The 23,290-nt window shown below is 36.6% G+C and overlaps 1 protein-coding gene across 5 annotated transcripts in view; it reads left to right on the top strand.

Moving 5' to 3' along the window:
• The window catches only part of CDH13 (cadherin 13), a 516,496-nt gene that overhangs the window by 272,339 nt on the left and 220,867 nt on the right, over positions 1 to 23,290 (top strand). The gene's annotated exons all lie outside the window — the stretch shown is intronic.

Below are 23,290 nucleotides of genomic sequence, written 5' to 3'. Positions count from 1 at the left end.
GATGTCTGACCACTGGTGGATTTACAGCTAATCTCACAGACATTTTTCTAGGTGAAGTAACAATTAGATTTTGACCATTGTGCTAGCTTTGGCTTTCTGCATCCATGGTACGGTGATCCTACCTCAGTTCTCTTCAGCTTTTTCAATAACTGTAACTTTTTCAATAACCTGTAAGAGTGTCTCTCTTACATGGTTGGTTCACTTTTGGCTAACTTGCCTTTAGTGCTTTCTGCATGGATGATGACGTACTGAAGTAAGGATCTGTGAAGATCTAGGAAAACCTTTCCATGAGTTTTACAAATGACTGACTTGATAGTATTAAGAGTTCAACATTCATTCTTCTCAGCTTAGATCATGGCACAGTGTCCAGTCAGTACAACATAGGTTGTTTCTGAGAGATTATTACAAAATTGGGCACAGAAGTAGTATTTTAATTTGAAATAATAGCACCTTGCAGTCACAGAGGTATCTTTAAATTTAGATTTCTAGCTTATTGGAGCAGGGCTTGTCTCTAACCATGTAGCTTAGTTTATATGCTGCTCATCCCAGTAAGGATCCTGATTTATTCCCACTATTACCATAATAGAAATAATAAGCAGCAATAAGGTGAAATAATGTGAAAATATAGAGCATAGATTTTAGTCAGCAGTCTTTAGAAATGTTGTCTTTCACATTTTTAAATTCTGTGCTGACAGTTTACTGAAGGAATGAGGGCAATTTACATTTTAAAGCTTGGTTTACAAAATTGGCTTGGCTCATTAGAAAGTCATGCTTGGGTTTTTACAAATCTGTCCCTTCTCCCTGCTTATCCTCTCCTCTGCCCTATTCATGTTTAATCTCTGCGTATATGCATAGCATTCACATTTTCCAATAAAAGAGAAAACTACTCTTAAACTCTTCATTACATCGGTATCTTGAAACAGCCTTATCCTGCAACCTGTGGAAAAGATTTCAGTGATTTTGAGACTTATTTGTCAATGTCCATTACCAAGCCACCTACAGGATTGCAACTGCAGAAATATCAAAATTTATACCCACTTCATTTTCAAACAGCATAATTGAGAATTCCATTTAATCTAGGTATATTCCATGCTGACTTGTACATCTTCCCGAAGCTTCCATTCTCATCAAAGATTTACGTGGTTGTGTTACCTGCTTTTCCTCTTTTTTTTTTTTTTTTTGTCAGCTAATGGCTATTCAGAATGCACATTTTATATGAAAAAGTGTTCAATTATTTTTTTTTCTCCTGAATGATTTGAAAAACAGGAAAGCAAAATGAACATTAAAAGCTTGAATTCTGACTTGCACACAGATAAAGCTCAATATTCAGATTCTTCTGGGGGCTGCTTTCATTCGAGCTCATATAGGGAGGCATAAATTAAGCCCTCTCTACATAACAGTCTATTTTCGATTGGAGTTTCATCTCCATGAAGGACAAACAACTTTATGTATGAGGTTTCTTGCATACCTGCTGTTCAGACAGGATGCAAACATTTCATACTGCAGCTTGTCATTTAAGTGGGGTCAGCAATAGGCATCATCCAGAACTGAATTGATTTTTGAAGGTACATCTGGTGACAAGTTGCATGAGACTTTGAAGTGCACAGGTTGCAGAGTGCTAAGTAGGTGAGACTCTGAAGTTGATCTGATGGTGCCTCTTCATTAGCTTTTAGTTTAGATCAGGAGGGAGCTTTTGAAATTAATCCTTCAGTTGTCCCCTCTTACTGCGTTTTGCTTCAGATTGTGCAGTGGGCTTGGAAATCATGATTTGGACTCTTCTGAGCGAAAGCAAACTGAAAGCAGTGCTTGGGAGCACAACTTTCATGCTTGAGTTCATCATCAGAGGGGAGCTCTCGTGCAGGAGGTGCAGAGTGGGGGTGTTGGGTCCTCATCACTGTCTTTTGGCCCCACGGATCTCGTGTTGGACCATCCTGGTCTCTGCGCTCCTATTGTAGCATGGATACTAACACCATGTATCACACCACTGTGAATAATTATTTGTTCTTTTGTCAAACATACATACTGGTTTGCATTCCTATCATATGAGTGAAGGATTTCATAAAATGCAGTAAAATCCCCTTATGTCTGCAAAACTACGTGAGAAGTTTTCTTACAGTTATGCAAGAACTGCTAAGATGATGAGCACCTATGCAGTAATTCAGCTTTTCTAAAGTATTAAATAGAGCATTCATCTCTTCTGAGTTTCAGAAGCAGCCTATTTTCAAGAGAGATATTTTTGCTTCTGGTATTAAAAGGTTCATACTTTATCCAGACTAGAAATTAAACACTTAATATATTGCTGTTTATATTCTTTTTATGTGTGTATGTGAATATTTTTGTTGTTCTCCCTAATAGGAAGTGAAGAAAGTTGTTTGGGCATATGGGTTTTCTGTCAAATATACAAGACAAGTGATCATCAGAAAATAGGCCACAACAGAGTATAAAAATGAACAAACAGCAAAATATGTGTTTTTTGTTACTCATAAACCTTGCAATGTATGAGAGTGATTTCACGGAAAGTCCAAGAGTTCTCTTTTCCTTCCACTTGACAATTTTTCATTTCTTTGTTACAGACATTGATCTAGAGTAACTTAGGTGAAGATACTGGATGGCAGTTAGGGACTGAGAAGTTATAAAGAAAAGCTTTAAGAATGTATTTGGTTTGACGATTTGGTTACTTTCTCCACTTGCTGTTGAAAACAGTGAATAACAGCCGGGATTCTCCAGCTGTCAATAACTCTTTCAGCAACAGAAATGTTGCTGATTACAATGTAGCTTGCCAATCTTGTAATTATGGTGGTAGAATGTAATACATGGTCCAGGTCATCTCTGATCTTTGCTGCTGTGTTATAAACTTGTAGGAGCATACACTGTGACAGAGCGGAAAGCTTATTCCCTCTGTACGGAGTTCTTTGAGACTAGCAAGTCCTCAGAATCATTTTAGATTCAGATCCTCAAATGAAATGCAAATGTTCAGCTGGCAAAAATCAATGCATGATGTCATTGCATTCTAGGAATCACAAGCAGTAAGGCAAGATAATTTAATTACCGGTTTTACAGTCTGGTGTGATTTCCCTGACTTCTAACATCTGGATACAGGGTCCATATCCTTTCTTAAAGGCTCATTCCTTGTGTACACTAACATCTGTGATATTCATTAAAAATCATAGCTTTTCAAAAGTTAGAAGGTTAAAAATTAAGAAACTGAGTTACTTTTATTAATTGTGAGTGAAGAAGTAAGTGTTTTTTATAGTAAGTTCTTACTGTATTGTTAAAAATAAGGATAGTGTGGTAGCAGCTGAGTTGCTAATACTGTGTATGCTCATGGGCTGTATTAAGCTTGAAGTGGTTCCATATGATGATCAATTGTTTAAGTAGCATGAATTTCAACAGCACTTAAAACTTGTGCTCGCGTGATTGACACTAATGATTCTGAAGGAGACACCATTGTCTGTCAAGTGAGTAATTTGGTTTTTTAAAAAATTGCTTGAATACCTGTTTATGTGGTAGACTATAACAGCGGGGGAGACATTGTGGCGATATAGCCAATAAATAAGATGGTTACCTTTTTCTTAAGTATCTGAAATACATGCCAATAAAATCTAGCATGATGGCTGTGAGGAAATGGATATTCATATACCTGTAAAATTTTGTAAAGAGAAAACCATGTTTTTGGTCTAGCTGCCTCTAGTTTTTAATGATCGAGATTATTAGTAGCTTGCATATTCTAGTGGGATAAGCTTCAGTGAACAGGGGATCGTAGTATTATTGCTTATATCTTCCAGAATGCATTTCTACAAGATATTTGTTTTGTTCATGAACAGTTACTTCTTAACAAATTGTTGGCTGATCTGAATCCATGGAACTTGTGGGTGTTTAAGCAAGGTAACATTTGTGAATATGGTTGGTAACATTTTGGTCTTACATCTGTTACTCCACTTCAGAGCTGGATTGATCTAAATAACAGATAGTCATCATTAGTGGGGAATAAGTCACGTGTGGAGTGATACGAGGATTTTGTATAGTGTCCTCTACATCTACTTCCCATTCCTAATCCACAGTAGCCTTCCATGGTAGAAAACACAAGCACTGTGAGGTGGCCTCCCATGGCGTTTGGTCCCCCACCCAGAGGGCTGAATGCAGTCACCCAGGGCAGTTACCCACCCTCAGCAGGCTCCCCGCTTTCCTCTTTCCCGAAGGCCCTCTGTGAGTGTGTTGTGGACCGACCCACTGATTGTAATCATTGTATGGCAATCTGTTCCGCATGCTTAATTTTGCAAGGTGTCTACATAGTAAGATCGCTGATGCTAGGAAGGGCTTTATACCCCATAGAGCTGGTAGGATTTTGCATTGCTGCTATATGTTAACAGTAGAAGTCTGCTGCCAGCATGAAGTAAAAGATAGCTGAGTCTCTAAGAGGTTGTAGGGTAATGCAGAAATATTGGCCTGACCTGCTTTCTTAGTACAGCCTCCCTGGGTTTACAGCGTAAGGGTCTACTCTTTGTAAAAGTACCTTTCACAAGGTTTCTTCATTCTTTGAACACAAAAGGAAAAGTAGAAGGGGGGTGGAGGAGGACCTCATATTTTACCTTGTGCATTTTTGACTTCTTTGCTTTTAAATACAGACCATAGGATTTCTGTTCCACCTCAGGCCTGGGCTAACCTTAATGAGAACTGTGCACATTCATCAGTGAAGGCTTATGCCCTCTTGGAGTGTTTGTGCGGGGAGCTGTGTTTCACCCAAGTGTTGTGCACTGGAGGTGATCACACACTAAGGGCACAACTGGTTCCCCTTGCTGTTAACTGGTTCCATTATTTAGTTAATGAATGGAATAAAGGAGAATTTACATATGGCCCTTACTAGTTCTTTGGATTAAGAATTTTGTATACCTGTTTCATAGACATAAACTGCAGGCCCTGCTTAACATATGATGCCTTGAGAAACCAGATTTAAAAAGATTACAACTTGAAGCATCTGATACTGGTTGAAGTTTTTCAATTTCTGAATAGTAATCTTTTGTTTAATATTCTTAGTGAACTAAATCTCCTTGAATTCCAGAAACATTTAATCTGTATATGTAGTAATAAGACACTGCTGTTGAAGTGCTGAATACTTTGTTCACACATTTTTAAGTTTCGGGGATCTGTGTTGAGAATACCAGAATGTCCTTTGTAGATTATTTAGATCATAGGCTTTATTGACTGGTGAAATAGTGTTTATCTTCATAACAAGAAAATGCAGGAGCTTTAAAGCACAATAAAGAAAATCACTGAAAAGAAGTCTCCTTCCAATCCAATCTCATTTGTTGAAAGAAAATGCATATTAATTAAAAATTTAGACACTTCATTTCTGTTGCAAGGCTCCTTGCAAAAGACAAATTATTTTATACATCTAGTATGTGTTAGAACTGACAGATGAGATTAATATGCTTCTTAAATTACCATTACCAAGGGTCAATTAATAAGTGAACTAACCTTGTGAAAGTCATTCTGAAAGACTAGTTACGGATCTGTAATGGTCCCTGTCAAATTACGTAGAATTGAGAAAATGAGAAAGCTGTCAAATAAATACGATACCTACTAATTACATTCTGCATAAGGTAAATGAGCTTTTGTGGTTGTTGGTGGAAGGAACAAGAAATAAACCTAAGAAATGTTACCAATTATACACAGATTTGGAATAAAATTTACTTGAGGGAACGTGTACGTACAGTAACCTTTCTTGGTAAGAGAAAAGTGAAGTTTCTTGGAAGTCACAGAATAGATGATGTGAATGACAGAGAAATATTTCTTAGGCTATTGTAGTATAGGCTATAGATTATCACCTTGGTAAATGCAGAATTCCCCTATTTTTTTCATTCTTTGATTATGATACACTTTTTAATTGGCCTCTTGATCTTTAGATGTTAATTTATACGAATAAAGGTTTCATTATGACAAAAAAGAAAATAGCCATATATGCTGTGTGACTTGACAAAAATGAACACTAATACTAGGTTTCTGTCTGTGCGAAGGACTTTTAAAAAATACTTGGCTCCACACCTGCAGGCTGACCAAGTGTCATATCATTCACTAATCTTATTTCTTGTGATCAGATTACAAAACTGCACAGATATAAAAGCAAGATCACGGAAAAATAGTTTGCATTCTTCCAGAAAATACTGAAGATTTAAGACATTTCCAGCAGCAAAATCGCCTGATAAAACCGTTTTCAGGTAAAAATTGAGCCTTCACAGCTGTTGGCAACTGCAAATAGATTTTTGCACTATAGGTTTCAATGTGAGCCCATTTCCTAGGCTGCTGGGTTGTGTCTGTTAAATTATCTAACTACATCTATTACTTACTAAATATTATTATACAAATATTAAATATAAAAAAGCCTAAACTAGCTGTATGATATGAATCTTGAAAAACAGCAAGTCAAACACTTATTTGTATAGTAAACACCAGGTTTGTTGTGATGGCAGTAGTAGCTGTTCACGCATCTGTTTTCAAATAATATGAGTTTAAGAAATTTGGTATTGATATGAATATTTATAGTAGTCATGCTATTGGATAGAATAGTCATACTACAATATGCTGCCATAAAGCTTTGAGCTGGAAATTACTTATTCCAGTCCTATAAATGTTTATAAGGGAGGTGGAGTCAGAGTGTACCAGCAATATCATGTGACCGAAGTGATCAGTCAGAATGCTATTCAAAATCTAAAGGCTGAAATGTGTTCAATTACAGCACTTGATGGATAATTTTAAAAGATAAATATGGTTCTGAAAATGAACCTGTTCAGAGGAAAGGTTAAAAAAAAAATTTTCCATACATGTATTCAGTCCTGCTCTCTGTGATCTAAGTAAAACAGAACATAGAGCAGAAAAATAAACTTATTGTTGCTTTTCTTGTCTGTAGTTTCATTGATCATAGAACATTTTTCTAACATTGAAAATCCTATCTAGATCAAGATATTTTTGGTGAGCAACTTCATTTTAGTTAAAGTCTTAGACGATATAATTTACCTGCTGTCAAACCCAGTTGAAGTGACATAGTTTGGAACTAGCATATTCCAGAACATGTCAGGATTTGATGAGCTATGAATAGTGTTTAGTAGTATGCATTTTTATAAGATTTTTACGAACATTCTACTAAACAGACACTACATCCTTCTCTGAATGTCTTTTTTTTCTGCAGGAAAACGTTGCTGTTGTACAATTGTAGTTCCTTGCTGAAGAGGCAATCCACAAACATGCTTATTTTTTGACCTTTTAGTGAGAAGGATGAAGGTCTGGTTACTTTAAATACATTTCTCTCAGGCATGTTTTCTGTGGTTAAAACTTCCACTCTCTTTGAATTGCTTAATATGAAGCTCATTTATCTTCTGATAAAGAGTATTCTTTTTAAGTGGTGTCTGTAGTAAAATTAGGGCAGGTGGCTAAACTCAGTCCACTCGTATCTCTCTCTCAGCTGTCTCCATTTAATGGTGTGTATAAGCTATTTGTAGAAGAACATAGAGTGCCATCTATTGAACAATTATGTGATCCTGCAGCTCTTTTGAAAGAAGGTGAGATGCAACCATATTTGTAAAACATTTAACATACAGAAAAATGAATAGTCTACTAGAGGTTTTAGTATGTTTCCTTCCGTTTTCATTTCCTTCTTTAACATAAAATAAGCACAGAGCCTCTAAAATAATTATTCTTGGCCTTTACATTTGAGAAAATATTTGGAGATCTTTCTGCTTTTGTAAGGAGACCTAATAATTTTAAGCTGTTTTTTCACAGCTGATTCTGCATTCCTTATGAAGGTGTTTCTCCCAAATGATAAACTTAGCTCTATGATATCAGTTCATGCAACATTTTTTTTTCATTTGTGTCTTCAGTATGTGTTCACTGAACAATTTTTATACTAGAAGTGATCATATTACAGTGATCTATTGTTTGTTACTTCCATATTTCTTAAGATACTGTACTACTTATAAATATGGTTGCGATACAGTTTTAGGGGCTTTTTGTTATTCAGATGCCATAGAATTTACTTGGTGTCATAGTAACAAATGTTTAGTTCTGCAAGACACCTCAGTTACAAACAGAATAGTTTTACTCTCTTTGATAGATACTCTGTATGGTTGATGGATTGCTACTGATTTGAGCTCAAAAATCAAACTCTTGGTATTGATTAGACTGAGTTTCTGTATGTGTTTTACATTGAGCTAGCAAGTTACTTAATAGTGATGGATTTATAAATAGGTTACTCCAAATAAAAGAACTTATATTTGAACCAGCAATATGTTGATGAAAAGTGACCTTGCCAAGTTGAAGGAGAAGAATGCTTTTTGGTGATGTAGCAGAACTGAGTGAAGAATTTTTATGCAAATTGCAACTAATTGTTATTTTATTGAACAGTAAAGTCTGATCATTATGTATACTGCATATATCAACTTTAAAAGTAGGAGGAGACAGAAACAATGCAATGGAGCCAGGGTGAGACCTAGTCACAAATGACACCAGAATTTGGTGAAGAATAAATACTAGGTGCAATCATGTTTTAGTCTTTTTAGACAGGAACCTGTGCAATAAGATACCATTTGTATTCAGTAGGGCTACTAGCAATTACATTGGTAACAATGGTGATACTTCAAGGTATAATTAAATACCTTTCATGAAAATCATATTATATTGTTCAAATACCTCCCTATTTAAAAAAAAAAAAAAAAGTTCAGATTTTAATATACACAGAGCTATTATTTTTAGAAAAGATCTGTACTGTGATGTTAAGTCCCTTAGTTGACATAGCTAGGCTCAAGGGGAGTGTAATGGAGTAAAATACCACAGGATGAATTTCCATTACTTTGTGAGCACAGTGACACTTTGGGACTAAATACATGAAGGCCGAATAGTCTAGTCTATGCAAGGAGTCACTGTGATGCTTCAAAGCATCAACTTCAGAGGGTCTGTTCAAGGACTTCCTGTTCTAGGCAGTCAAGGTTTGAAAAAAAATGCTATGCCTTAGTAGATTTTAGCAGGTCAAAATGATGCAAGATTTCACCTGCTTTGCATATTTGTTTCTACTGGATGTTTAATTTTTCAGTCTTAATCATGGTGAACTTGTTTGTTTTAAATTACAGTGGCCTTTATTTAATTGCTATTAGTTTGTAATAGGACATACTTTTATTTCTGTTATGACTTTAATTCACTCCTGATGTTCTCTTAGTGAATATCTCTGTGGTTACAAAGATACTTTTCTTGGGTTTTCAGTTACAGCTTTCCAATAGGAGAAACAAATTTTACTGTAACAGCTTGCTGTGATGAGTTCTGGAAGTTTATTCCTTTTACTATCATTTATTTTGCAGGTACATGAAGAAGAGTCTTGCTGATTGTTGTAATTCAAAAAGGCCTTTTTTTATTTGCAATTTCTGGTGCAAATAGCATTTAATGAATTTTGTGACTGAATATATCCAGACTTTATTTTTGCTGCAATAACTCTGACTTTCCGTTTCTCCCTTTGTTGCCAAATATGTAAAGTTTTCTGTCTGTATGCATTTTTTTTTTTTTCAATTCAATGCAACTGATGCAAGGAGTGAAAAAGTAGAGATCTGCAATATAACAATTTTCCTTGCAAATAAGTTTTAGTTGTATTTTTGGACTCAAAATAATTTCAGTTAAGATTTGTATATTATCAAAGGGTTTGAAAAGGATGAAGAAAGACAAAAGATGACAGTTACATTGTGAGTCTTGGAATTCAGGAAATTGCTCACATGGTGTTGTCATAACTTACAGTTTAAGGAGAAGCATGAGGGAGAGAAAAAGAGAGGTCTACTTTATCTCCAGAAACAAAATAGGTGTAGAATATGGCATGGATAAAGACCTGAAAGATAGTGAAAAATCAGTAAGTCAAAAGTCTGTAGATTTGTTTTGAGATGTAACTTTATGAAAATGCAGCACAGAAATTGCTGCTGTTGTATATTGTAAACATCAAGTGAGAGTTCAGAATTAAGGGAAAGTGGTGATGGAGCGTATAGTTCACTGAGGAGATGACTTTACTAGCATGCTCAATGCAGTAATTTAGAGTTAGCTGAGATCTCAAAAAAAAAAAAAAAAATTCCAGTGAGAAACACTAGACCTGCTAATTATACCTGAAGATTAATAGTTTTAACAGGTAATGGTGTCATCAGAGCTGAAGACCAGTGAAGCATTTCAGAAAGTTCCTGGGCTAAGTGTAAGCAATAAAAATAAAATAACGTGAAAAATTCTGGGTTTTGATGTGTCACTACCTTGCAGACCCTTGTTGATCCTTTGGCAGCTACATTAGAACTGTTTGACTACTCAGAAGAGACTATTACTGTGTTAATTTAGCTAATTTGTGGCTCATTGACTAAATCTTTCTTCATTGACAATTAATGTAGAGAGATGGCCCAACATGTTAAGAGTTACAAAAATTAGTTTTAGAGAGAGAAAAAAGGTAATTAGAAACAACATTTTATTTCAGATCAGGCTGCCCTTGGCATATCTTTCCATTATATACATGTCTGCAAACTTTTTCCACAAAAATAACATGGAAACCATTCAGATGTTTCCTTTTTTCTATATATGAAATATATACCTTGCCATTGTTGGCAAAGTAGAAAAAACTACTAGGCTGTTATACTGAAACAGAGAAACTGCTAAATGTTTGTGATCTGGGATGTCCTAATCCATTTAGATGTTTTTACCAGGAAGATCAGCTGTCTGAATTATAAAAGTATCTGCTATAGACATTCTCTTGGAAAAAACAACCAAGCATAATGTGAAATTCAATAAAGCTGACTGTAGACAAAATCAGCAAAAACTCATTTAGTTCAGAATAACAGGGTAAGATAAACAGTGCTTTGTTACCTTCAGTGCTCGTATGTCATTGTAACTGCTAAGGCCAGGCAAAGAATACAGGAAGGAAATGAAAGCAAAGTTCTCACTGTGAATACTTCTCTTCTGTGATATATTTAGCCAATCAGATGTCAAAATTCAACATTCATTATCTAACAGTTTACAACCTCTTATGATGATTTTGAGGAAGATTGATAAACTCACTTGTACTGACGTAGATAACCAAACACACAGTAGGTAGCGAATCATGTAGATGGCATTCCCAGCACCCAAACCTTTTATCATCAGCACTGAAATACGTTATCTTTGGCTTAGCAAACAGAACCAACAAAGCATAAAATGTTTACTAGAGAAGAATATATAAAGGAAGGAGAGGTGTACTCCATGGAAGGTAGTTCAGCTCAGTGGTCAAACAGGCAGGTTCCAGTTGGTAATGGAGGTGCATCAAGTATATGAGAGGCTGCCAGAGACTGAGAAGTTAGAATCAGATTTAGCAGCAGGATAAAAATAAATAAATAAATAAATGACTGTATAGGTACAGAAGCAGGACACTTAACAGGTTTATCATCATGGCATTCTGTATGTTGGAAAAAGGGAATGACAGATATTTTGTACCATAACACAATGTTTTGTAGCAAATGCTCTTGGCGATGGGGATTTTGCAGGTCTAGTTTTAATGGGTTTCATAACACACAGCCCTTATGATTTGCAGTACAGTCATCTAAATCCTATAAAACAAATAAATCTCATCTTGTTCTCTTTATCTGACTTCTACAGACTAACCTTTAAAAAGGTGAAATTTAAAAAGGCAATAGAATTGCATCTTACGAGGGTGTGGCAAATACAGTATATTATAAAATATTGTTTCATATTTTGAAGAGGAGAGCAATTTATTTACAAAATAAACAAATCTCTTAGAGAAGGTCCACTAGGAAACCTTTCCTTCCAAATCATCAAATTTTTCTCTTCATCAACCCTTAAATCCCAAGCACTCTTACTCCCTTCTTGGCTGGAGCTTTGAAGGATTCCTGGCTGCAGCTTATCACCCGAAAACTGACAGTGTAAAGAGAATGACATGTCCCAGGAATGCTGACAGAGCCAGAAACTTGGGCAGCAAGGCAGCAGTAAGCTGCATGCCCTTCAGTCCAGCTTGTAAAGTCCTCTGTACAAGTGCTCTTGTAATTGCTTGTTTTGTTGCTTTAAAATAGAGAAACCTGGTTGGTTATGTCTGTAGGGTGGTAAAAGCTTGAGTGATCCTTGACTTCTAAGACCTTTTCCTACTCATTTGTAGGAACAGATATGTTAAGCAATAATAACAAAGAAAAATATATGTGTGTGTGATATATACCTGACATTTACACTGACCTTTATTTCTTATGCCTAAATAAGTCAGTTTTCTTGTCACCGATGCATTTTAGATCTTGGATTTTTGTTGTTGGCCTGATTAGTTATGGGCTCTCTCTGACCCTGTTGCTGCTTGAATCCTTCTGAGAGATGAAATTTGTTAAACTCTTGCCACTTCCTACGTGCTGTTTGGAGTTATTTTCAAGCAGTAAGAACAGTGAGCAGTGCTTGAATACTGCTAGGAGCTATTTAAAAGTGCAAATCCATTTTTCATTTTTTATTTTCTAAGTGTTGTTTTTGTGGTGCAGCATAGAGCCTAGAAATTCTGGCACAGCTTATGTCTTAATCCTTTATTTCAGTGCTACTTCCTCTCTTTTTGATTTTCTTTAATTTAATATTTTTGTAGTGATTAGACTTGATTGCTTTGGTGAATCCTGGTATCTAGTCTCCCCCCCCCCTATTTTTGAGGGGCACAACATGTGTTCTCTTGTGATATGAGAAGATTTTAATTAGTATTTATATGAACATTCGTAATACTTCTGGTCTGTGTGAAGTACACATGGCTTCGTTTGCAGAGCTGTATTGCTCCACAGATTTGAGGGATGTCCTTTACTTCTCATTTGTTCACTGAGGTTATTTTTGGAGTGGGCATTCTAATTTCAAAACTCATAGGTAATATTTAACAGGAAGTATGCTTCAGAAGTAAATTTAATTCTGGTTTTGTAGCTATATGAGAGACCCTTAGAAATATGCAGCTTTCTGTTGTGAGGGTGCAGAAAATTATTTTCAGTTGTGGTTTTGTGTCCATACAGCTGTAGAATAGTGCTTAATGGGGGGAAAAATGAGACACTGAGAGGACAATCAGGTTTTCAAAGCTCTTTCAAAGGTGTTTTGATTTTAATAGGATATATTATCCAGTCTTGTAAGGCACTTTGAAAAATCGTACTGTGCGCATGTTGGTAGCTTAATAACCTTTGTAAATCTAATTTTACATCACTTTCTCAGCAAGAGATAGAATTTAGCTATCAGTCTTGTATTTGGAGATCAAAAAACCTGGATTCAAGCTTGATTTAAATTTTGCCTGGCTTTGGTGAAGTCATTTCATCTCTGTTTCTTCTCCCATCTTTTGCCTATCTTATTTATGTAATTGATGTTCTTTTGAAACACTCTGTTATACTGCATCAGTTGGTTCCATCATAATATCATAATTAATCAGGATGTTTACAATGAGTTTGAATACCTCATACTTCCTTTATGTCCGCCTCTAAAATGGGGATGGTGATTTTGAGCCTTTTTGAAAGATCTTACGTTGCTTGTAGCAGGGTTTGCACATGCACCCAGAGCCTGTGGGGAACCTCTGCCAGGATGACAGGGCCTTGAAGCAGCTACAGGCTACCCACCCTGCCGAGCCCTGCTGCGTGCAGTGCAATTGAGGTGTCCTGCAAAACCAGTGCATAATGCCAGTGTCTCCCATTCTTTGCTCCCAATTCCTTTGTTCACTGAGACTTTTGTATAATGAACCAGTTAAACCCGTGTCCTCTTTTTGGCTGGGATAGAGTTAATTTTTCTTCTTAGTAGCTAGACTAGTGCTGTGTTTTGGATTCAGTATGGGATTTAGTATAAGAATGCTGATAATACCCTGATGTTTTCAGTTGTTGCTAAGAGATCAAGGAGTTTCCAACTCTCCATGTCTTGCCCATGGGCAGGTGTACAAGAAGCTGGGAGGGAGCAGAGCCAAATTGGCCAATGGAATATTCCATATCATGTCACATCATGCTCAGTACATAAAAAGGAGGTGGACGGGGAGGAGGGCTTTCTCTCACTTCTGGGATTACACTTGCAGGATCTTGGTATTTCGGGATTGCTAGCTGGGAACAGGCTGGGTATCAGTCAGTGGATGGCAAGCAATCTCATTGTACATTACCCATTTGTACTATTATTGTTTTATTTCAATTAATAAACCATTTGTATTTCAACCTATGTGTCTCCCTTTACCCCTCCCATTTTACTCCTGCATTCTCTGGGTGAGGCAGGTTGAGCAAGCGGCTGTGTGGTGTTTGGCTGCCGGCTGGGTTTAAACCACAACTACTCAGTTTTCTCCTGTGCAACCTGACTGTTCAGAGTGTAGATTCCCTAGATAGTGACATATATCAGAGGGACTGAGTATTATGAGGGGTGGATCTAGGATTGAACCTTTGAAAAATTGCTAGTTACTAACATTCGATCTTATATATAAAACTAAATATTATGTGAGTATCAGAAGGAATCTGTCATGTGCAAAGATTTACATCTTACAAATATTTAAATGTTAAAATTATGAAATCTTAAGTTAATAGTCTCAAGAACACAAAAGAATAAATCTTGTCTGCTACAAACTGACACAAATAAGTGAAAATACCATTTACTGCTTGATGACCAGCTTTGCTTTTAATATTTAAAACCTATCCTCAGGAATAAGTGGTAAAATATGAGATTAAGTTATCCATTTTGTGGGTTTATTTTTTCTGTTGACACAGAAGAAAGCTTCCACAAAATCCCAAATTATTTATTTTATTTTTTAATGAGCTGAAAACCTCAAAATAACTTTTGAAATTGGGTTTAGTCCTGCAGAAAAGGCAGAGTTCATTTTGATATAAGCTTTCTATGAGCATGTATTTAATGTATTATTTACTCTGAGGTTTATGCCATTTTTTCTGTTTTCCTGCTATGTGATCTTGTTCACAGGAAAAGGGACCGTTTTATACTCACAGTGGCGAAAAATTTTCAGGACTTAAGTTCTACAAGACAACAGCATGTTTTTAGCAATGTTGTGATTCAGAGACACACAGCTCTGGAAGAAAATACATTTACTGTGACACTAATAGCATTACAGTATATACATTCAGTTGGATAGTGAATTAATAATTGCTTAGTTTTGTGCTATGGAGGAATTTAATATATTCAAAAAATGTTAAATACGTAGTATTTTAGCTTCATTTTGCAGCAATGAGCATATTTCACTGATGGCATCTTCTAGGCATATTCTGTAAAGTGAACTGCAAATCAAGATGCATGCTGGTGCTAGAAGACAGACTGTAGTGCTGCCAGTACAGGGTAGAGAACCTGGAAAACTCCAAGTACTGTTATCACTTAATCATTCAAGATTTGTTTTCATACTCATGCTGAGGGAGATCCTTCCCCCAAGAGGTAGTGGTTTTTCTGGATTGCCAGTGCCAGGATTTTCAGAGAGATGTGCAGTTTCTGATGTTACCTCAAGCCAACAGGAGATTCAGGTGCAATGGGCTTTTGGAGGTTGGCCTTTACTGAATGTAAACCAGCAAAGACAGTGTTCTTGTGCTTCCTGCTTCAAGGGAAGAATGAACAGTAGATATTCACAACAGAAAGGTTTACTGCACAAAAATTAATGCGGAAAATATATAGGAAGTTGTTATTTAATTAAGACAACTTTCTTGACTTGGGCTGGTTTTGTTTAAAAAAAACCTTTTTGAAATAACATGGGAATCTTGTTATGACTTATAGCCACATATAGACAAACCTCTCTTTTGACAGGTTCAAATGCAACTTTAGCTTTGAAAAGGTAAAGGTTCTTATTAGTAAAAAGTGTATAAACTATGAAAATGCAGGTTGTTCTTCTTTTTCTCCTCCTCTGTTCTTTCTTTCTCCCAAAAAGAAAGAAAAGTGTTAGACTTGACAGGTCTGTTTAGGAATGATCTCAGGGGAGCTGCAGCTGGGAAGGACGCAGTTGCAGGGAGCAGTCAGAATTGCATTTGGTGGGCATGAGGCAGCTGCTGCCACCAGAGCACTCCTTGACAGCCTCTGTTAGACCATGGGACAGCGGTTAGCTCGGTTCTGTAGAGTATTCCTGAACTTGACTCAGCTTAGACAAGGCCGCCTAGGAAAGGTTAATGGTATTCATCATCATTTCCTCTTTCCTCTCATTATCTTTTTCTGTTACTTCACACTTATGGCATATCTTTCCATTCCTCGACCCCCTCCCATTCCACAGAAAAAACAGTTTTGCTGACCGGTGACATTTAGCTTCAGAAATAAATTGCAGCACAATTAATTTCATTAAACACATTTATCTTGCTCTTCTATTGCTGTGTGGTCTTGTTGTCAAGTGTCAGACCAGTCACTCCACTTTGTTTTGCTCTTACTTCCCCAATGGAGAGTTCTGTACCAGTGTGAGTACATAAATTAAATCCCCCCTTCTTCCAAGTAGGCTAAGTAGGCTACTAGTGGGCTAAGTAAATATACATTCATACTGTCAGTGTTTTTTGGGGGGGGTTTGCTTAATTAGGTTTATATTCCCAGAAATTTTAAAAAGTTAAATCATATAAAGAATACCAGTTAAATATTTATTCCTTGGTACTTGCTCAGAAGAATGTTCTGTGTTACACATCACAAACCAGAATATTGTGATGTTGACATTGACCTTTCAGTCCACTTACATGATTAATGATTAAAAATGTTAAGACCACTACCTTTAAAACTAGTGAAAAAAGAACATCTTTGTTTATAATACTAAATTCCTCTTCCTTTTCACAAAACTTCTATTAATGTGTCTACAAAGCTTTGCACCTGATATGATTAAAGATGAAGTGACTCTTACCTAATGAAGAATTCATCCTTTGTCATTCTTTTGGGAGATAGTCTTGGGTTTTTTTTTAAAAATTGTTTAATTAATGCACACAGTTAAGAGGTAGTTGTGCTAAGAAAACAGGAACTGTGAAATAACTGCAGTGTAATTCCAGGATTGTAAGATAGGTCAATGCAACCCTTTAGTGAGGTGTTTGCTAAAGCTTTCACCTGGTTTGGAGGTGCAGAACAGTTATAGTTTGACTGGGCCTTTGCAAAGTATATGCTGCTATTTAGGAGAATACTACTTAAAGGTAGCTTGGGGAATGTCCTACTCACATGAGCCTTATTTTTTAATTTAACTTTCCCTTCTTAATTTGGATTTCAGTGTTCAGACTTGCTGAGTAGAATTGGATAACAATGAAACCATAGAAATCGTCTGATATTGTAATACCTAATGCTTAATTTGGAGAATGCACTAAAGTGAGCAGTGTTTAAGTCATATATTGTATATGCAGAAAGACCTCTACACCCGTTCTGAAAGAAAATGCTTTTTTGTATATTGGTTTTGATCTTTAATCTTCTTTTGTTAAATGAGGTTTAAAAAAAAGGTAAAAAGAATGAAATTATTTGAATGACTAGTTTGGAATCTTTGCCCACTGTTAATTCCCACAGTATTGCTTTCTTCACTTTGTAGGCTATATGCAGTTACAGTCTAGATATTGCCCAACTTACCGTGGTTTACAGAGAAAAATTTAAGCATTCACAGAAGGTTCAGTTGCTGGTTTATTTAGGTAGTGAAATCTATAGAGTCCTGAAATTCTTTAAAGGCTTTATAGAGATTAATGTTTTGAAAGTCAATCTGTATTTTCTGTCATAGGAACTTCAGTGGTTTTGTGTAGTAGGGCAGGCATATTTATACATTTATGCTAGTCCTAGGTTCCTGAGTTTAGGTACACCTGAAGTGAGGACTTCCTCATGATAAGCTGATGATCACAAAGATCTAGTAGGAATTCAGAACTATCTTTGTATCTCTAAATCTAATGGCTTTTCAGACTTTGCAGAGATCCTTGTTAGAAGAATGAATTGGAAGACCTACAGCAGCTGTATAGTATATAAAATGTTTTAGAGCTTAGGGTAAAAGAAAGTCTGCATTCAGAAAACTCTCTAGTGCTGTACATTTTCTTCCAATAGTGTTTTTCCAACAAAACATGTTAGACATAATGTCTAATAAGGACAGACAACCTATCATAAAATAAAAGCCAAGACACTGCTTCTTCACCTCTAGTCTTCACGAGTGTGAAATATACATCAGAAAACAGCGATACCTGTAATCACCAAGGCAGTGCTTTAGGCTTTCAAAAGTCCATGTACTGAACATTAACTGAAAGGAGGGTTCAGTATCTACATACTACAATGATCCTTTCAGACTGGAACTGCTTATGTTTCACTTGTGAAGGTATTGCAAAATGGCACGTTAATAAAAGGTTACGTGACTATTGCCAGATAAGAAACGAATAATACTAGAGTAATAAATTGTATATTCTTTAAGAAATTGGAATCTAATTTTTTAAGTGGATGCATTAGCAAGAGAAAGCCTCTGTAAGATGCTCAGAGGAGTACTTAGAATAGCTAAGTAATCCCTTCCCACCTAGGTTTTAACTCTGAATGTGAGGCTGAATTCTCCCATTGCAGGTAGTAGTGCCATTTTTTACCATCATCTGTACAACCTTGCTGAGGTAATCGATACCTTGTCATCAAGTAGTTTGGGATAAAATTACGCATAGCTGCTAGAAACAGTGTGTTTTGGTTTTATATCCTCTCCCTCCATTTCTTCTTGTGTCATATAAAAATTAGCTAATGTTTTATTCATATTATTAAAACAGGAAAATCTAATTGTAATGAATTTCTGTGTGTCTGAATTACTGTCTTGTCTGAGTTGGTTTAGGTAATTGCATCAAATTCTTACTAAAACCATTCACTACAAAGAGAATTTCTTTACTACTTTTTATGACCCAGAGATGGCCAAATGTTGTTTTCTTACCAGGAAATTGCCTACGTGAAAGATGTATAAGCCTGTCACCTTTCTTTACTGTCAATCCACACTTAAAAATTGATGATAAATAAACCTAACAAGTATTATCAATAATAATTCTAATCAAGCTAGGAATAAATAAAGCCAGCAATGGTCTTTACCTATAGATACCTCAAAACAACTGAGATTGGGGCAGGCAGTGGTATAGCAGCCTTTTGTAATTGTCCCATGCTCCTTTCAGATGTTTGAGCGTGCCCCAGTTCCAGGCTGCTGCACCTTTCCTCGCACTTGGTCCCATTTTACTAGTCTGTTTTTCCTGCTCTGGTGGCTTGACCTTGGCGGGGGGTTGGAGCAGAGGGATGAAAAGCTCACGCGTCAAGATGATGACAAAGCACCTGTGCAGCGTTTTGCCCTTTCTTACACACGCTTTCCCAGAGGCGCCACCAGTGTCGCTGAGGGCTCAGCTGAGCCCTGAGGTGGGGCCGCGGCGGAACCGGCTGGAACTGGTGTGGGGCAGCCCTGACCTCGCCTCACAGCAGCCACCGCTGCTGACACCCGGGGACGGCCACCCAGTGCCCCTGTGCACTTCTGGCTGCAGGGACCTTGTGCTTTGGAAAAGCTGCTGCTTTCACACACAGAAACGACTCATTTTATTTTATTTTATTTTTTTCTGGGTGAAGCTGGGTATGAGGAACATGTAGAAAAACCATCTGTTGAAACAACTGGAAGAATTCTGTGAGAAACATTCTTATCAGCAAGAAGTTGGAAATTAAAATTAGAAGGCAGTTAATGACTAAAGAACCTGTATTAGACTTTGAAGATAATTAAGTACTAAAAGATATTCCAGATTACTTATGAAAAACTTTAAATCTGCGAAGTAATTTTGTGTGGGCTATTGGCTGGCTGGCTGCAAAGTGAAAATAGACATTTATATGCAGAGAAGGAAGGTGGCTATCCAGAATCGTTTCACCAAAAGCAATAAATGAATGAAAACAACCGTTCTGTGAAGAGAAACATTTGAAATTACTTTAAGTAATGGTAAGAATGAGACTGGTTATCTTTTCCTGTAAATGTTGTTGCTGACTGCAGAGTGGAAAGGAATCAAGACTATATAAAATGAAGCAGAGTGCTTAAAACATGTTTGCGCAGCTCTGAATAAGCTTACTAAACTTCTAGTATCATTATATTTGGAGTGACAAGAAAGATCCTCACTTCAGATATGGTGAAGGAAATTGGACGAGAAGCCAAGAAGGCCCTTTTGAGAAGGGAGAGTATTGAATAAGACTTTGTCTAGACAAACAGGCTAAGATCTATTACTGCCTGCAGTTTTTAGTTTTATATTGCTTTTCCCTGTTTTATTGGTGTGCTTAATTTTATCAGTGTTTCTCAGCTATATTAGAAGCAATAGCCAAAGTCTGCTTTGTATCCTGTCATGGAGACTTGTGTTGTGAGGTGTAACCGTTCTCATAAACCCTTGGTTATTCTTTGTAGTTTGCATATATACTTTTGTCAAGTGTTCCTGAAAATTTGATTGGTTAGATTATGATGAACATAACTTCAACATCATGAACATAATTCCATAACTTTTATATTGGAACATTGAAAGCATAGTCAGTCTTATCAGGTTTTCACATAATTAATAGATACAGAGCTCTGCGGATTTTTTTCTTTTGGTCAGTTTGTCCAAATCTATCTTTATGCCTACCACTTTTCCTTGGAGTTATGTTGTTATAATCAGGTAGGAACTTAGATACTTTATGAAGGTTCAATTACAATTTCTTGCTATCAAAAGAATGAATGCAGTATCTTTCATACATCAGTGAAGTTTTACATTAAAACTAGATAGCATTTCCTGCCTTCTTTATTGAAAGACTGAAATCTCATTCTTATAGTTAGGCACAGTCTAACTTTCCACCTGGTTTTATTTACAGCTTGTTCAAAGTAATTTGGTTTTTGTGCCAATACTGTCTCTTGAATGCTTCTTTCTCTTGCATGTGTTGGGTTTTTTAAAGTAACAATATACCTTTGTTGCTGTTTTGTTGCTTCTTTGGTTTTTTGGTTTGTGGGTGGTGGGGCTTTAAGGATTTTTTGGTAGGGTTTTTTTGATTGGGCAAGATAAGATACAAGGCAGCTTCTTTCACAAACTAGTCATGTAAAGATAGATGGTCATAATTTTGGTGCTGCAGGGTTTTATTTTGAAAAGACTGTGATAGAATGGGTTTAAAGGAGCTGGTGAGTTAACCCATAATGCTTAGGACAAGCCTGGAAATGATTGTACAAAGGCTAATAAAGTCCTCTGCCATCTTAATAAAATTAAGCAGAGATTGTGTAACTGTCACGCCAACTTTTTTGACCGGTTGGTCCCAGATGCAGTGGACTTTGGCAATGGTAAAGTACAACTTCTTCAGTCATTAACAAGAATCTCCTATTCTCTTCCTTAATCTGTGCAAGTCTGGGGAAAAAAACAAAACAAAACAAAACAACCCTAGTGTTAGATGAGCCTTTGCTTTAGATGACTTATAATTTTGATAAAGCAGCTGGAGTAGTTTTTTTATATTTAGCAAAGCCTTTGTTCTTTCCAGAGAGCAGTATAGTCACTTAAAATTGAGAGATAGATTAAGAGCAAATTATCTTGAATTTGAAAATGAATTTGCTGGAATTTCACAGAGAAATATTGTTATTCTTCCATTTCCTAAAGCAATTAACATAGTTTTGATGAGTCAACAATTATTAAGATAAAGTGTCCAGCTCTGGAGCCCTTAGAACAGGAAATCCATGGACCTGTTGGAGGCCATGAAGATGCTGGAGCACCTCCCCTGTGAGGACAGGCTGAGAGAGTTGGAGTTGTTCAGCCTGGAGAAGAGAAGGCTCTGGGGAGACCTTATAGTGGCCTTCCAGTACTTAAAGGGGGCAACAGGAAAGGTGGGGAGGGACTCTTTATCAGGGGGTAGGGATAGGACAAGGGGTAAAGGTTTTAAACTAAAAGAGGGTAGATTCAGACTAGATATAAGGAAGAAATGTTTTACGATGTTTGTGGTGAAACACTGCAACAGGTTGCCCAGAGAGGTGGTAGATGCCCCCTCCCTGGAAACATTCAAGGCCAGGTTGGACGGGACTCTGAGCAACAGGATCAAGTTGAAGGTGTCCATGCTGATGGCAGGGGGGTTGGACTAGATGACCTTTAAAGGTCCTTCCAACCCAAACCATTCTATGATTCTATAATTATTTTTGTCAGAGTTTCCAACTGTATCTAAAACTGTAGCTAGCTTTAATGTAGTTCAGTAATAAGACTGCATTTTCCTTCCTAGTCCCCATCACATCACATGCGATCCTAAGTTTACTACATTGACATTAGAGTACAGAGTTAAACAAGCCCTCGAAATTGAAGAGGCATGCGCCCCTGTAAAGCTTCAGCTGTGTCAATGCCACATGAATCAGTTGTCTTCACATTAGAGTATTTGTTTGCTTTTAAGCTGTTAAGCTGTATATCTAGTAAAAATAAGACTTGGGAAAGGCTTGCAAGAACAATTGCTAGAGAAGTGAGGATAAGCAGTGAGTAGATGTTAAAACGGACTGTGACACTATTTACAAATAGTGCATGTGAGTAGATAGTTTACTCATAACAAATACTCCTACTCACACCCAGCACATTGAATTATAGAAGTGGAATGTATTTATAAGCATAACAAAATACAGAGAGATGTGATAACAAGCCATCCATTTTAATAAGGAATTAGAATTCTGACCTAATTCTTTCCCACTAGGATTTATTACTAACTTATAAATAACTTACAGGTATAAGAAATGGCAATGAAGAATAAATTAACAGAATAAACAAAATGCTCAGAGACTGTCAGCCCCTGCTGTTACCACCTTCTCAGGGAAAGACTGGAAGAGAGTGGTAATAATGTCTGTACTCAGGTTCATTTTCTGGCTGGCTTAACTCCATTAAAGAATTGAGTCTGGGGATGGATAGGGTAGGTGAAAATGATAGCTGTGTCTCTGATATGTTTATTGCTGTACTTTACTGATGTCTTGGTGAGGAGAGAGAACTGCAGGTATAGCATGCAGTTGCAATCTAAATTGACCTTTTCTATTATCTAAGAAGTTTTGGCATGGTTCACCGTAATGACTGATTAAGTTTTGGTAACTTGTGACTTTCCATTGCAAGTGGATTGGAGGAATGAGACATACAGTGTGATCTCTCTTTCCAGTTTTTGGAAGTAAAGGAAGTCCAAACAAATCTTCAGCTGTGCATGTTGGCTTTCTGATCAACAGGTGCTTTCATACACTGGGATGTGAGTGTGCATGTGTATATATATACCTGCTTATATCAGACTGCGTGTGATGTTCTGTCCTTCCATACCTTATTAGAAAAGCTGGAGAACTGTCAAAATTGCCTACCATAATACTTCATGCCATCATCACTGAGAAAATGTATTTGTTTACTGCTTTTAGCTGAGCATTAGGAGATATGTCAAT

The sequence above is a fragment of the Strix aluco genome, chromosome 14, assembly GCF_031877795.1.
Source record: "Strix aluco isolate bStrAlu1 chromosome 14, bStrAlu1.hap1, whole genome shotgun sequence".
NCBI lineage: Eukaryota > Metazoa > Chordata > Aves > Strigiformes > Strigidae > Strix > Strix aluco.
This window is presented reverse-complemented; position numbering and strand designations above follow the sequence as displayed.